This window comes from Mus caroli, unplaced genomic scaffold, assembly GCF_978045245.1.
Source record: "Mus caroli unplaced genomic scaffold, Mus_caroli_1 scaffold_4, whole genome shotgun sequence".
In the NCBI taxonomy this organism is placed as follows: domain Eukaryota; kingdom Metazoa; phylum Chordata; class Mammalia; order Rodentia; family Muridae; genus Mus; species Mus caroli.
In genome coordinates, this window is record NW_028227259.1 from 152,752,940 (window position 1) to 152,768,782 (window position 15,843).

At 46.6% G+C, this 15,843-nt stretch overlaps 1 long non-coding RNA gene across 1 annotated transcript; it reads left to right on the forward strand.

Annotated features, from left to right (window-relative positions):
- Positions 1–12,703: 12,703 nt before the first annotated feature.
- LOC110293856 (uncharacterized) lies at positions 12,704–15,310 on the forward strand. The gene is made up of 3 exons (XR_002377872.1): positions 12,704–12,756; positions 13,729–13,952; positions 15,229–15,310. It is a non-coding gene; the product is annotated as an uncharacterized LOC110293856 (long non-coding RNA).
- Positions 15,311–15,843: the final 533 nt, after the last annotated feature.

Consider the following 15,843-nt stretch of genomic DNA (forward strand, 5'->3'; position numbering starts at 1 on the left):
TCGGTAGATCTGCCCAATCTAGGTGTGCCATCTAGAAATATTCTAACTGAGTTGTGTGTCCTTTGCATGGGCTTATTGTGGTTGGAGATTTACTGTAACAGGGTCACGTATGTGTGACAACACAAGCAGGAATGCCTGCCATGTGGTTTGTACTGCTGTCTTCTCAGATAACACACACACGCACACACACACACACACACTGCCTCTGTACAACGACAGACTTTTATTTTCCCGTACACATTACCGCCCTGTCAGGAAGCACTTATTAACCTCAAATTTGCATCTTATTCTGTTTTTTTAAAAAAAATATTTATTTTATTTTTCATGTAAGAGCATTTGCATACATGTATGCGTGTGTGCCTGTTGACCTTGGAACTGGAGTCAGAGACAGTTGTGAACCTCCATGTGGATACCGGGAATGGAACCCTGGTCCTCTGTAGGAGTAGCAAGTGCTCTTACCTGCTGAGCCATCTCTGCACCCGGCTGGTACCTTATCTTTTGCACTCCAGTGGTGTGGTAATGCTCTCTGCACTGTCTTCATTCACTCATTAGATACTGGGTGAGCATCCATAGCCAGAAAGAGGAACTGGAGATGGAGTCTGTCTAGCAAGCGTCTATCACTCAAACACATGCAACAATATGTTATTATACTGTTTTGCATCATGAGGAGAGACTGGTTGAGTCACATTGTATTTGAAATGTGAAGGGCCAGAAGTGTTTCTGATTTTTGGTATATTTGTACCGAATGTTCTAGTTGGGCAGACTTCATCCAAACATTCAGATCCAAACTGTAGGGGCTCGGTGAGCAGACAGACATGGTCTCAGAAGAACCCTACCCAAACTCCCTCAGCCAGCATCTCGATCTTTGGAAAATGAAAGTCTATCATTTAAGCCATGTAGTTATGGTGGTCCTCTCAGCAACGTTGCCCCACCTAGACTGATATGGGCTGATGGAAACGGAGTACATTTGACACAAATGGATGTTTTAAAGTGGAGGGAGTGAGCAACGGTAGGTTTCTGAACAAGAGTGATGTGAACAGCCCTATTTTGACCTATCTGATTAATTCAGCAAATATTTAAATGGGGATTTGCCCCACACGACCCACACTGGGGATGGTCTGCCTCGAAAAACCAGCAGTAGCTTCAATGTGGGTGATGGCAAAGGAGTGCACTATAGAAAAAACCAGAAGCCATGTTAGACTGTGGCGGTGGTGGGCAGGGGCCCCTAGTGAGAAGCCTCTCATCCTGGCCTCCCTCAATGGTTTTCAGTCTTTCTTAAAACAACAACAACAACAAAACAAGATTTGCTTTATGGGTTTTAATTCTATGTGTTTGTGTCAGTCAGTGTGTGCACTGAATGCAGGTACTGATTGAGGCCAAAGTTGGGTCTTCCTAGAACTGGAGTTATGGGTGGTTGTGAGCCGCTCATTGTGGGTCCTGGGAATTGAACTCAGGTCCTTAGCAAGAGTGGTATGTGTTGCTAATGCAAAGCCATCTCTCGAGCCCTCATTCTGAATAGGAAGTGCCTGTGTACCACCACCAGACCAACCTCTATCTGCTAACTAACGTGAAGCCCAGTGAACTGTCCTCTTTACTTGACTCCACCTAACCCCGTGTCTAGTCATAGACAGCATTGTCCCCATACTCCGTCTTCGAAGCTGCACCAGACAGGGTGAGCCTCACCTACTGAACCTGGTTTCAAGGGAACAGATTCTTAAAACAATTGCCCATGAGACATGACTATAAATCTGAGCCAACTCCCCCAAACTCCAACATCAAGCAGATTCAGAGGTGACCCCACCCCTCAGCTTGGCCCAGCACAGATATCAAACAGTATCACCAAGCAGGAAGGGGTTGGAAAAACTAAGCCAAACAAATAATATACAAATAAAACAATATCAATAACTTAAAGATACAGGAGAGCCGGGCGGTGGTGGCGCACGCCTTTAATCCCAGCACTTGAGAGACAGAGGCAGGTGGGATTTCTGAGTTCAGGGCCAGCCTGGTCTACAGAGTAAGTTCCAGAACAGCCAGGGCTACACAGAGAAACCCTGTCTCGAAAAAACAAAACAAACAAAACACCACCACCACCACCAACAACAAAACTAAACATACAGGAGAGACAGGTGACAAGTCTTTCCTCAGTCTCATAGACAAGATAATGATACTCAACGATACCCACATCCTAAATCCTAACACCCATGAGTAGACTTCAGTACTTGGGGAGGCAGAGGCAGGTGGATCTCTATGAGTTCAAGGCCATATTCATCTACATAGAGAGAGACACACACACACACAATATAGGCATGAGGCTAGGCATGAGGACAGAGGAAGGAGGTCTTGAGAAGCTGCAAAGAACAAGGAAGTGGGTGGATTTTTCTCTGGATCTTCCAAAAGGGAACACAGACTTGCCAACCCCTTGATTTTAGCCCACAGAGACGCTAGCCTACCGCTTTGCTGTATTAAGTCGTTGATGCTGTCGTTTACTATGTCGTTAGGAAATGGAGTCACTTGGAAAGTCACTTCCTGTGCCTCAGACACAGGCCTGCTCATTTGCATAGTGTATGCCTCTAGAGTTGGTTTCACAGAACCTTCCTGCTCACCAGGCCCTTATGCTCTGTGATAGGCTGATTGGTCTTGTTTTCCCTTTTAGCGTCCAAACTCTTTACAGGAAGACCTGAGATATTTACTGTAGCATTTGTAAGTCCAGCGTAGTGCCTGCCATGTGGGAGATCCAGCAACTCAATGGAACCAGTGTACGGAAGGAGCCCAGAGCTGCACGGGCTTCCTGGGGCTCTAACAGGACCTCCAAAGGCAAGCATCAGAGCTTCTTTTCAGACACAATGAGGTCAAGTCTGACGTCGTCATTGATGTATGTATATATGTCATGTTGAATTGAATTACTGTTAACGGTAACCATGACAACGAGAAATCTCATTCTCGTTGTGGAGAACAGTGAGTTATTCAGACCTTTGTACAATGCAACCCCAGGTCCCTTTTCATGAGGAGCGTTGACATCGTTGACAATTCTCAACAGCTCTTCCTATGCAGTGCATTGACAGTCCTGGAAAAGGCAGGCAACCCAGGAACAAAGCTTTCCTGGGCTTGCTCCTTCTGAAATTACAGTTTATTTCTGGAAAAGAACGGCCATTCACAAATTCTCATTGTTAGGGAGAGATGTTGAAGCTGCTTTTTGCAAAAGCTGAAAGTACGCATTAAGAGTATAAATACCATGACCCCTTCCCCCGTGCGCCATTAGTTAATTGTATTCAACTGTTAGAGTCTGGAAGAAAATGGACACAGAATCCAGAGAAAGCCACCCCAGCTTCAGATAACAGGTCCAGCTATGGTTCCAGCTGTCCCTAGAATGCCCCGCCCTCAAAGTGACCCTTTTGGACTTTCCATGAGGTTCATGCAGTCCCCAGAGCTGTCAATTCTCTGCAAGTGATGGTTTTTTTCCTTATACTTTGCAGTGGTAAGGGTCTCCTGTGTGGGCTGCAAAGTTGACTCGGTGGTTAGGAGTACTGGCTACTGTTGTAGAGGACCTGATTTTGGTTCCCAGTACTCACATAATGGTCCCCAACTGGCTCTAACTCTGGTTACAGGGGATCTGCTGCCCTCTTATGACCTTTGTAAGTACCAGGCATACATTTGGTACGCATAAATACACACAGGCAAAAATACACACATAAAATAAATAAATCGTAATTGATGATGATGATGACAATGACGGATGTGTGCATTTCCAGGCCAATTGACTTTCCTTCTTGGGACAGGATATACCCCTGACAAGTGATGGACCTAAATTTGTCACCAGAGGCAGAGAGAAACAACTCTTTCACCATATCACAGTAGTCATCTACTACGGATTCAGGTGACTCGGGTGTGCCTCGGGCACTGGCAGAGAGATACAGGATAAGTCATAAGCAGTTAACAGGAAGTGGATGATAAGCTCTGAGATCTGGTGAGCTGCCCCACCATTTTCCTCCCTGGCTCATGTCTCAGTGCTTCTGTGACTCTAAGTCTCTGAGAGCAGCATATTGAAATCAGGAACTGCCTAACAGGTGACTAATCTATTTTAACTGCTGTGAGTTAATGGGACCGGGAAAGACAATGCATGGACTGGCAGTTGAAGCATTAAGAATGATCCCTATCCCACGACCAGACATATACCTGGTGAGGGGATTATAGAACTGAGAGGCTAGGGTGAGACTGCAGCAGGATCCCAGGACCTGCCAGTCTCCCTCCTTGATGAGAGGACTGTGGTGGTGCAAAACTTCATTATTCCCTGGGAAAAGTGAGCCTTGCCAAGAACAAGCTGGGCAAACCTGTTATTAACAGCCATGGAGGAGGAAGGCCTCACTTAGCCCAAGTGAAAAAGAAAGGCAAGATGTGGGGGACTCTAGCGTCATACTCTATTCAGTAGGCAGCATCTTGAGAGCGGCATGCTAGTACAATGTGTTAACCCAAGTGGTTGTGGGGCAGAGGCATGTAAGTCAAGTGTTTGAGCTCAGCCTGTGCTACAATTGACCAACATCTGTTGAGGAGGAGTCTGAGAAGCAAGAGACAGTGTAGGAGAAGGAGCTCTCAGAACTCCTTCATCAAGACTGGATCACAGGATAGGGGATTGTTCAGCGGTAGTGTTTGCCTGGCATGAATGAGACCTCAGGTCAGTCCCTGGCATAAATCAGGAAAATCCAACGAGCAAGAAAGAGGGATGAAGATGAATGAGCCATGAGCGAGAGGAGGAAAGGTGACCTGTAGAGAATGTGTCAGCTGCGAGGCAAGCAGCAACGTCAGGTAGACTTGAGAGGTCTTGAGCCTTGAGAGCAAGAGGTTTGCGTCAGCAGCAGCGGGGTACAGAGGAGACGGGGTCCTGTGGGAAGTGCCTGTTTTCCATGAAGATAATACACATGACTACTCAATAAGACAAAAAGGCCACCAACAGATTGGGAAAGGATTTTTACCAATCCCAAATCTGATAGGGGACTAATATATACAAATAATATATACAAAGAGCTCAAGAAGCTGGACTCCAGAAATTCAAATAACCCCATTAAAAATGGGGTTCAGAGCTAAACAAAGAATTCTCAACTGAGGAATACCGAATGGCTGAGAAGCACCTGAAAAAATGTTCAACATCCTTAATCATCAGGGAAATGCAAATCAAAATAACCTTGAGATTCCACCTCACACCAGTCAGAATGGCTAAGATCAAAAATTCAGGTGACAGAAGATGCTGGCGAGGATGTGGAGAAAGAGGAACACTCCTCCACTGCTGGTGGGATTGCAAGCTTGTACAACCACTCTGGAAGTCAGTCTGGAGGTTCCTCAGAAAATTGGACATAATACTACCGGAAGATCCAGCAATACCTCTCCTGGGCATATACCCAGAAGAAGTTCCAACTGGTAATAAGAACACATGCTCCACTATGTTCATAGCAGCCTTATTTATAATAGCCAGAAGCTGGAAAGAACCCAGCTGTCCCTCAACAGAAGAATGGGTGCAGAAAATGTGGTACATTTATACAATGGAGTACTACTCAGCTATTAAAAACAATGGGTTTATGAAATTCTTGGACAAATGGATGTATCTGGAGGATATCATCCTTAGTGAGGTAACCCAATCACAAAAGAAGTCATTAGATATGCACTCACTGATAAGTTGATATTAGCCCAGAAACATAGAACACCCAAGATAAAATTTGCAAAACACAAGAAAATCAAGAAGAGGGAAAACCAATGGGTGGATACTTCATTCCTCCTTAGAATAGGGAACAAAATACCCATGAAAGGAGTTACAGAGACAAAGTTTGGAGCTAAGATGAAAGGATGGACTATCCAGAGACTATCCCACCCAGGGATCCATCCCATAATCAGCCACCAAACCCAGACACTATTGCATATGCCAGAAAGATTTTGCTGAAGGGACCCTGTTATAGCTGTCTCATATGAGGCTATGCCAGTGCCTGGCAAATACAGAAGTGGATGCTCACAGTCATCTATAAGATAGAACACAGGGCCCCCAATGGAGGATCTAGAGAAAGCACCCAAGGAGCTGAAGGGGTCTGCAACCCTATAGGTGGAACAACAATATGAACTAACCAGTACCCCCAGAGCTTGTATCTCTACCTGCATATGTAGTAGAAGATGGCGTAGTCAGTCATCACTGGGAAGAGAGGCCCCTTGCTATTGCAAACTTTATATATGCCCCAGTACAGGGGGAATGCCAGGGCCAAGAAGTGGGAGTGGGTGGGGAGCAGGGTGGGGGAGGGTAGAGGGAACTTTTGGGATAGCATTTGAAATGTATATACAGAAAATATCTAATAAAAAAAAATACATGCCTACTTCCAGCATTCAACCTGTAGTACTCAAATTACCAAGACTCCTTTTCTCCTGTCCCAAATTCTCTCTCCTCAGTCTTCCCTCGAATTAGTTGCTCTCATATAGCTACGACCAAATGTCTTACAGAGATAGCTTAAAATATCTGGGGCTGGAGAGCTGGCTCAGGGGTTAAGAGCACTGGTTGCTCTTCCAGAGGTCCTGAGTTCAATCCCAGAAACCACATGGTGGCTCACAACGGTCTCTAATCTGTGTGTTGATAGGTGCACAGCTCTGGGCACTTGGGTAAAACATCATGGTGGTAGCAGCGCAGTCTTTACTTTGTACACGGAAAGCAGAGACGGAGCAACATGAAGGGGCTAAGGACAAAATAATCCTGGGAAGCTTCTCCCGGTGACTGCCTCTAGGGAAATCCCAGCTCCTGAACTTCCCAGAACTACCACTGGGGACTGATTGTGTAAAAGACAAATCCCTGTGTATATGTTGGGGTGTGTGTGTGTATGTGGGGGGGGGTGGACAGCATTTACTATTCAAACTATAACTCTTGATGAACTCTTTGCTATGGAGAAGGTGACTGGACGTTTCTAACAGCTAAACCCAAATGCCTCAGTGGATCTTGCAGACAAAGAGAGTTTCAATGAAGATCATTGTCTCACCACGCGGTGTAGAACAGAAGGAGAAAGTAAGGTTTCTACGATGTTCTCTTTGAGCACAGTAAGACAGACAGTGCAGAGCAAGATTGGTGGCACTGAGCTGTCTTTAAAGCAACTGGGTTCAAGCCAACAACCCAGCCCTATACAGAAACCATCAGTTCCCAGTGTGAATCTTGAAGTGCACTGCTGTAAGGTAGATCTTTTGACTATGTGCAAATCGGCTAGCTCAGTGCAAGCCTTCGCCTCAGGGCTGGATGCAAAGTGCCTCCCCGAAGTCTCAGAAGTCCTTGGCTTTCTCCTGGTTTCATTGGGGACCCAGAGAACTGGGCCTGCTTTGCTCCTATGTAGAGGACTTCCCAAGGACATGCTGTGATCCCTCCTAACACACACACTACCCAGGAACATGCAGAGGTGCCTTTTCGTTTCCTAGTAGATCCCTTTAATGGTCCTACAATTTAGGGCAACTGGCCTTTTTTGGTCATATTAGCTTTTGTAAAAAATTTTTTTTCATTTTAAAATTATTCTTTTACTTAAAGAATTATTTATTTATTTTATGTGTGTGAGTACACTGTCGCTCTCTTCAGACACATCAGAAGAGGGCATTGGATCCCATTACAGATGGTTGTGAGTCACCATGTGGGTGCTGGGAATCGAACCTGGGTCCTCTGTAAGAGCAGCATTATCATTAACTGCTGAGCCACAGTGCCTCGTTCTAGGTTTCCACCATCTGGGTTTTTGTTTTTTCCTTTTCCTTTTTCAGTTCTCAGCGTGTTCCCTGTACCCTTGGCTGTCTTTCTGAGACTCCTCCCTCTCCTCCCTCTATCTCACACCATCACTGTCTTAGAATCCTGAATTCACTCTTTGAGAGCTGATTTGACTCCACTATGTAAAACCTGTCCGGTGGTTCCGACACACTGTGTGGCTCAGTGACAGCTGCCACGTTGCACTTTAGACTTTTAGTTTGTCACTCCTCTCGAAATGTGACACTGAGGGTCAGCCTGCACCCCGCTTACCTTGCTCTCTCTCTTGTCTCCCTGGTGTCGGGTGCCTACCAAGTTAGAACTTATTTGTTTTGGCTTTGAGGGACTGACTGAGACTGTTATTTCTTGAAGCCTTATGTGTAAATTATGGCTGATAATAGTCCTTCCCGGGCATCATAGTCAAATTCACACAATGCCAAGTGCACAACTCGAAACATACGGTGTTAGCCCCTCCTACAATTATCATACAAAACCCCACCTCTTATTTAAATCTTTAACAGTTCTCTGCTTTTGAAGTATTTCCCTCCCAACTTCTTTGGCTGGCAGAAAACAGAGTCTCCTGTCTTTTGGTGTTCTTAGCACTCCTTGTGTATCAGAAAAATCTGGGAGCCCTAAAAAATGATCACTGCCGGATCCTACCGTCCCAACATCCTCCAGTGGGAGAGCCCTCGTTGATCATTTGATCCCCATGTGTCTATCAAGCCAAGCCAGGATGCAGAGTCCTTTTAAATCATGAGTGAGTTGATGTTCTGCCAGCAGCTCCTTTTTCTCTTTATCTTTGGAGCTGTAATTTCGAAGGGACCAATTTCCAGATTATCTCAGGGGTTCATTCCCAGAAGTGGGCAATTCTCCTCACTCCCTCCTTGCTCCTCAACCACCACCCCCTTCTAAGGTCTCTTTGTGACTCCGCATCTGAGATGCTTCCTGGCTTCCCCTTTGTAGCCTCATAGCAGTAAAGTGTTGGTTGGAAATAACTCAGCACGTAAAACGCTAAATGATAAAAATCCCAGGTAACAGTGAGTGGTAGGGATCAATGGATACGCACACCCCTCCACCTCTCTGTCGTGTGTCTCCTTCTAGCCCTTGGTGAAGGTGGACTTGATGCTCTGGGTGGATGGTCTGCTCCGGCAGTGGCACCTACCTGGCTGGTACCCTGGTAAATGTAGTGAGAGCCAAGGCAATTGAAGTCCCCATCTTTTGCTCTCTATTCCTTTAAAAATCCTTTTGGAACCATAGGTATGAAGCTGCTGATACTTACCAGGCATTGAATTTCAATGGGAATTTGGCCAAAGTCAAGACTGGAGAGAATCTGGCCCCATGGTGGCCAGTTCGGAGTGCTGAGTCAGGGCCTTTCTGCTGATTCGGTTGTCTCTTTGGGCTTATGTAATTCCAGAAGTTGAACCCAGGAGTTCTACTGCCAGGATTGGGGGCTGGGAGTGGGGGGTCGTTTACATTTGAGACAGGTCAGATAACGTCCAAGGCAAAAGAAATAGTATCTGAGGGAGGAGGGCAAAGGGGTGTTTTGGAGATATGAATACTGCATAAATGAATGTCCCATTGTAAGGAAACCACTGTGGGTTTTATATTCTCAGACACCGCTTTTTTTTTCTTGGTTCACCTTAGATGTCCCCTCTGCTTGTGTTCCCTTACAGTCTTTTTAGCTCAGGAATGGCTTCTTGTGTCTGCTGTCATCTTGCCAATCAACCCTGGAATGTGATTTTAAAATCTACAGGAAGGATGCGTGAACTGTCAAGGAGATGCTGAGAACTGGCCCCATTTACTGCAGACCCTAAGCCCTGGATGACGTAAAGGACACAGCCCTCTACTCTCCTCACATCCACAGAGACTCAATCCCAGGTGGGAGTTGTCCCACAAGGCTCTGAATGTCCTCCACTTATTCAGGACACAGTTAAGCCTCGCAGCTTAGTGAGACCTGCCCTTGAGAATAACTTTTCAGGTCGAGAAACCGAAGCCTCCGGAAAGCTGAGTGAGTTACCTCGATCCCATATCACCTGCAGCAGAGATGGAGCTGCCTCCGATTTCTGCCAACAGCTTTCTGCTTGCTGGTTTCTATCCATGGGCTGGAGAAGACAAGTCTGGCATCAGGACCACCCAGAGCTGGCGAAGGAAACTGTTTCTTGGTCATACACCCTCTTGGCTGTATGTCAGCTTGCGGGGGAGGAGGGGTGCTTTTGAAAACGTTGTCTAGGTACCGATTACACAGCCAGTGCCAAAGAGCCAGACAGGGAGGACATTCTTAATGTATGAAGTCATTGGCTTCCAGATCATTCTACTTGCAGAACAAGGTTGCCGTGTTGACGGCCACAGAGCAAACTCCCCAAAGGCTTCTAGATGCAGCAGAGAGAACATAAAAAAAAAAAAAAAAAAAAAAAAATCTACCAAACATCCTGCGGCTTCACTCAGCATTTCAGGTTCAAATATTTGTTTTGTGCATCAGGAAACGGCTCAGGGCACTGGAACCATCTCGCTAAGTGCAAGAGTATGAGGCCACGTGGCCAGCTAAGTGCCCAGAGTGAGTCAGGATTTCTCCTGGGCGAGAACCCCTCCTCTAATCCACACCTCTGAATAATGGCACCAGAGTCAGAACCTGTCTGGAGCCTTTCCTCAGGCCAGGCATCCAATTCTCCCATTGTCCTCTTTAGTCCCTTATGTGTCAGTCCTTCACCCCTGCTGAATACTCCTCTAGTCCTCAGTGGCTAAGTTTGCCATCTTTGACTGACCACCCAACCAAGACTTAAGGCTTCCTTGTTCCCAGTTTCTTGTCAGGTGCTGTCTGCGAACATGGCCTTGTGCCTGGGTGACGCCAGGTCCTTCCTGTCCCCTCCCTGTTCCTCTGAGGAGAGAAGGAACATCACAGGAAGAGTCCTGGCATAGATTAGGCCATCATCCCCCGTGTCCTGGGTGGATGCCACTTGGACAGGTAGGATTCCTGAGTCCCATGTCATTCCCTCTGGACACACACAGGCTGGTGGCCAGGCCAGAGGGCTGATGTGGGGGGAGCCTGCCAGGTTTCTCATCAAATGGAATGCAAACAGAGCCAGAGGCGGGCAGCCGTGGGCCTGTAAGCCATGCTGTGGTCAGTGCTGGGTCTAGGGTTCACCCTGAGCATCCTCCCAACCTGGCAGGGCCCGTGGCAGTGTCCTTCCAGTGGGAAGGGTTCTTTTGGAAAGGGCCTTCTAGGTGCCATGGGAGTTGGGGACATCTAGACTGCTGGTTTAAATCCCACTTAACTTGCAACTCCTGCAGTTTTCCATAAAAAAAAAAAAAAAAAAAATCCTCCTGTATCATGCTGTTGAAAACCAGGTGCCTTCAAACACCTTCAAATTGAAAGTCACGGATGATAAATCCTTCACTGACATGGATGAAAATGAAGGATTACAGAGGAGTCAGGGGGAAAAAAAAATCTACCACAGTCTTGTCTCTCTGGCTCACCTCCCATTCAAACCAAGTGAAACCCCAAACTTACTGAAGTAGGTAGATTTCCCCTTTAGGGTTCTCTGTCATCTTTCTCAGCCACATCACAAGACCCATCGTCCAAAGTGTTCATTAACCCAGCTTTCCAGTGAGGGACATCCTAACACTGACCAAATATGAACACACTTCATAGAGTCTTCTAATCTGTGAGCTGGCGATACTCCAGACCCTGAGTCCTCACCCTCACTGATAGGAAGATAAGGAAGCCAGCGTCTAGGGACTGGCCCTGGTTTCAAAACCTTTCTTTCTGTGGTTCTCCTGTGACTAAACAGCACAGTGCCGACCCATGCTGATCTGGCGCAGGCTCAATCTTGTGGTTCAGGAAGAACCAAAGCCCTCCCACCCCACCCCCAAGGCTTCAGTGTAGCAGACACCCCACTGAACTAATTAGGACCCACCTCTCTAGAACTGCAGACTCACTGGCATTAATTAGACACGCAGGAGCATTTTCTTCCAGTAATGAAGAGAATAACACAGAGGAGTCTCGCTGAAGGCCGGAGCATGGTATTTCATAAAGGTTACCTTCTCCACACGGGAGGAATGAAGATCCAGGGGCTGGGCTTCAATCTAGACTTCTCTCCTCCCTTTGGGCTCTGAAGTCAGTTGGAGCTTGCTTGGTTCTTTGGTTTGCTTCTTTGTACTGAGTGGGAGGTGGACTCAGGAGACTCAGGTCTTCCAGGCCAAGTGCTCTGGAGAAGGCCACAAGGAAAGTGACCCAGACACAGCATGCACATACGTCTGTCATCTGTAAATGATCATACTACATACTACACCTGTGTTCATATGGAAAGATGCAAAGATACACAAACATGCCACACAAATTTAAGCAAACACACAGTTCCCAATGCCACACACACACACACACACACACACACACACACACACACAGTCACACACATGTGTAGTCACAAACATTTGTGCATAAGTGCACACACAAAGGCACATGTACACACATGCCACACTTAAAGTGGCAATCTCTCTCTGTTTCTATCTTCTCTTTCTGTCTCTGTCTCTCTGTCTTTCTTTCTCTCTCTTGCTCACACACACAGACACACACACACACACACACACATTTGCGGTTGTCATAGTCCCCGGTGTTTGTTCCCAGTGACTGGCTGGCTCAGCAGAAAATCTGGCTGAGTTGCAAGCTTCTGTTTGGAAGGTGGGCGTTGCCGTGTGCAAACACATCTCAGGTTCAGGAAAACACAGGTGAAGGGAAGCCAAGGGCTGGGGTGGGCGGGGGGGTCTTTGTCTTCTCTCCCCAGAAGAATAACTTCTAAAATTGGAACAGCATTTCACCTATTAACCCCGACGATGTTGTGTTTCTCAGCCCACAGAGCCTCTGATGAACCCGGTGGGTGCCAACCTGCTGGGCACACCCTCCTCTGTGATGTAATCTTTTGTTGACAACATGTTCTGAACACACCCGTGGTAGACAGGACAAATCGGCAACCCGAGAGCAATCTTAATTTCAACATACACGGAGGAGTCACAAGTTAGGGCAGGTCAGACCCTCTTAGAGTGAGTGCGGCTTTGGGTGGTGGGTGTGATTCAGGCGTGAATGGGAATCCTCGAATCCTAGAGGGAAGAGGGAACCAGAAGCCTCCCCCCAGCAACTTCAGCATGTCCTCAGCTTCTAGCTCAGCTTAAATCCCCCAAAGCATAGCCAAGGATATGGACGCTATGCTGAATTGCATGCCAAATGGACAGGATAGTGACCCACGCACACAGAATGATACAGTACATAGGGCAGATGGGAGTTAGATTTGATTATTCTGCCACAAGGAAACAAACTTGAAAAGAAGAACAATGAAGAATTACCGAAAAATTAGATTTGCTTAATTGTGATTTGTGAAAAAAAGATTGAGGCAAAAGTGGTGCTTTTGAAAAGCAAACGTCTTGGATTGACCATTCAGTTTATTTCAGTTTGTCAAATTATTAAACGCAAATTTTTTTGTTTATATTTTTTTGTGCATGTGTGTGGTGTCATACACACTGTGTGTGGTGTCTGTGTTTATGTATGTATGTCTATGTGTGTGTGTGTGGTGTGCCTCTATGTGTGTGTATGTGATATGTATGTGTTGTGTGTTGTATGTGTGATGCACGTGTATGTGATGAGTGTATATATGCGGTGTGTGTGCGTGATGTATGTGTATGTAACATGTGTGCATGTATGTTCGTATGTGTATGTATGTGTGTGTATGTTGTTTGTTTATGTGTATGTAGTGTGCCTCTGTGTGAGTATGTGTGTGTATGTGATATGTATGTGTTATGTGTATGATGTGTGTGTATGTGATATGTGTGTATGATATGCATCTGTATATATGTGTGTGTGTGTGATGGGTGGGTATATATGTGGGATGTGTGTATATGTGTGTGTGTGTGCGTGCACATGTGCACACACACACGTGCACATGCGAGATATGTGTGACCAGAGGACAACTTGCAGAGCTCAGCTCTCTCCTTCCACCATATAGGCTCCAAGGGTCAAACTCAGGTTGCCAGGGTTACAGCACATCTTTACGCATCAATCCGTCATGTTTGTCCTCCAAAAACTTTTGAAAACAACACTAAACCCTTTAAACTCTCCTATGAGATGCCACTGTGACCCTTCTGGGAAGAGAGAAATGTCCACTGCAACATCCAGTCAGCTGCTTGAAGTCCTAGAAGCACACACTGGTCTCGAACCAGCTCCAGACAGGTATGGATTTGTTTTCTCTCATTGCCTTAGTCAGTTTTCTGTTCCTAATAAAACACACAAATAACCAAACGATAGAGAGCAAATGTTTACCTAAAGGTTCCTCTACCTCTAAATGGTGCAGTGGGCTGGGGACCATGCCTCTAACACAGGCCTTTGAGGGGTATTCCAGATACTGTGGGAGCTTGGGGGCCTCTTCCCTAGGGTCACGGACATTACAGGCACCTGGTCCTCAGTTGCCTTGGCCTGGGCTACTCTTTTTAGAAAACAACCTCGCTTAGTACGAATCCTATTAGATGAAACCATTTATGTATGAAACTCATTTTCTTTTAGACAAATGTCTCTCGATGGCTTTCAAATCACAAGCTGGCTGATGGGGGGTGGTGGGGAGAGGAAACTGGGCCTTAAATCATTCTAAAAATAAATTTAAGGACTTTTTACAAGAAGTGAGAGCCTTACCTGCCTGTCTGTGAGCGAGAGTGGCTTTGGGGGTTAGCCCGCAGCAGAAAGCTAAGTGTCACTTTAGGATGGCCATTTCATAGGCATTATGGACACAACCAGGGGCCACCTGAGAAACAGCAAAAGGCAGGACTACAAGGTGCTTGGCTGCTCAGGCCTGGTAAGGAGATCGGGATGAAATGTCCATCATTACGGTTCTCTGTGTGCTCAAATCAAGTCTGTAAAGGAGGGTTCTACAAGTCAGCATCCTTCACAAAGGTCGATGGGAGGTAGCTAGCTTTCCCTCTCCCTCCCCGTTGCTTCCTCTTCCTCCCCTTCCTCCATCCCTTCTCCTTTGACTTCCGTCTCTCTTCTTCTACACCTTTCTCTTCATATCATTCCTCCTCCTTCTCCTCCTTCCCCTCTCCTCCATCCCTCCTCCTCCATCCTTTCTTCTTTATTCATGTCTCCTCTTCCTTGCCCTCCTCCATGTCTCCTCCTCCATCCTTTCTCCTTCCCCTCCATCCCTCCTCCATCCCTTCTCCTTTCCTTCCTTCATCCCTCCTCCATGCCTCCTCTTCCATTCCTTTTCCTTCCCCTCCTTCGTCCCTCCTTCATACCTTCTTCTTTATTCATATCTCCTCTTCCTTGCCCTCTTCCATGTCTCCTCCTCCATCCCTTCTCCTTCCCCTCCTTCATCCCTCCTCCATGCCTCCTCCTCTTTCCCTTCCTTTCCTCCTTCCCTCCTCTTTTTCCTCTTCCTGGTGGGTGTGCATCTGTGGTCCTCACAGAGACATAAAAGTTTTCTCTCCTTTGTCCCTTCTGTTTTCAAAATGGCCAGGATCCAGATGCAATGGCTATGTATGAGGTGTCCCCCAAAAGGCTCTAGTGGAGAAGGCTTGGATTCCTGCTGGTGAGCCCATCATGGAGAGGTAATTCATTCATGAGAACTCTGACGTCCCTCTGTGGATCAATCAATGACTCTAATGGAGTCATAGTTGGATAAATTACTGGGAGGTGGGAGAAACTGTAAAAAAGTGGGGCTGGCTTGGAGCAAGTGCTCTCTAGGGTGAATGTATCCTCTTCTCTGACTGCTGCTTCCCTCCAGGAGTGTCTCTGCCTTGTCCTTACCCTCTCTGCCATGACGCTTTCACCTCAGGCCTAAAATAATGGAGTCAGCCAAGTGCTACAGCCTCTGGTACTGTAGGCTGAATGTATCTTTCCTCCTCCAAACTTTCTCTCAGGCATTTCCACAGCGACAGAAGACTGATCACCACAAGGTTGGTACCTAAGTCACTGTTTCAGACCATGAGAGGACCTTGGGAATGGAGCTGCCTGTGGGAAATGTGTGTGTGTGTGTGTGTGTGTGCGCTTGTGTGTGCATGTGACAGTATTTGTGTGTATGTGTGAGTGTTTGTGTGAGAGTGCATGTGTATGTTTGTGTGTGTGTACATGT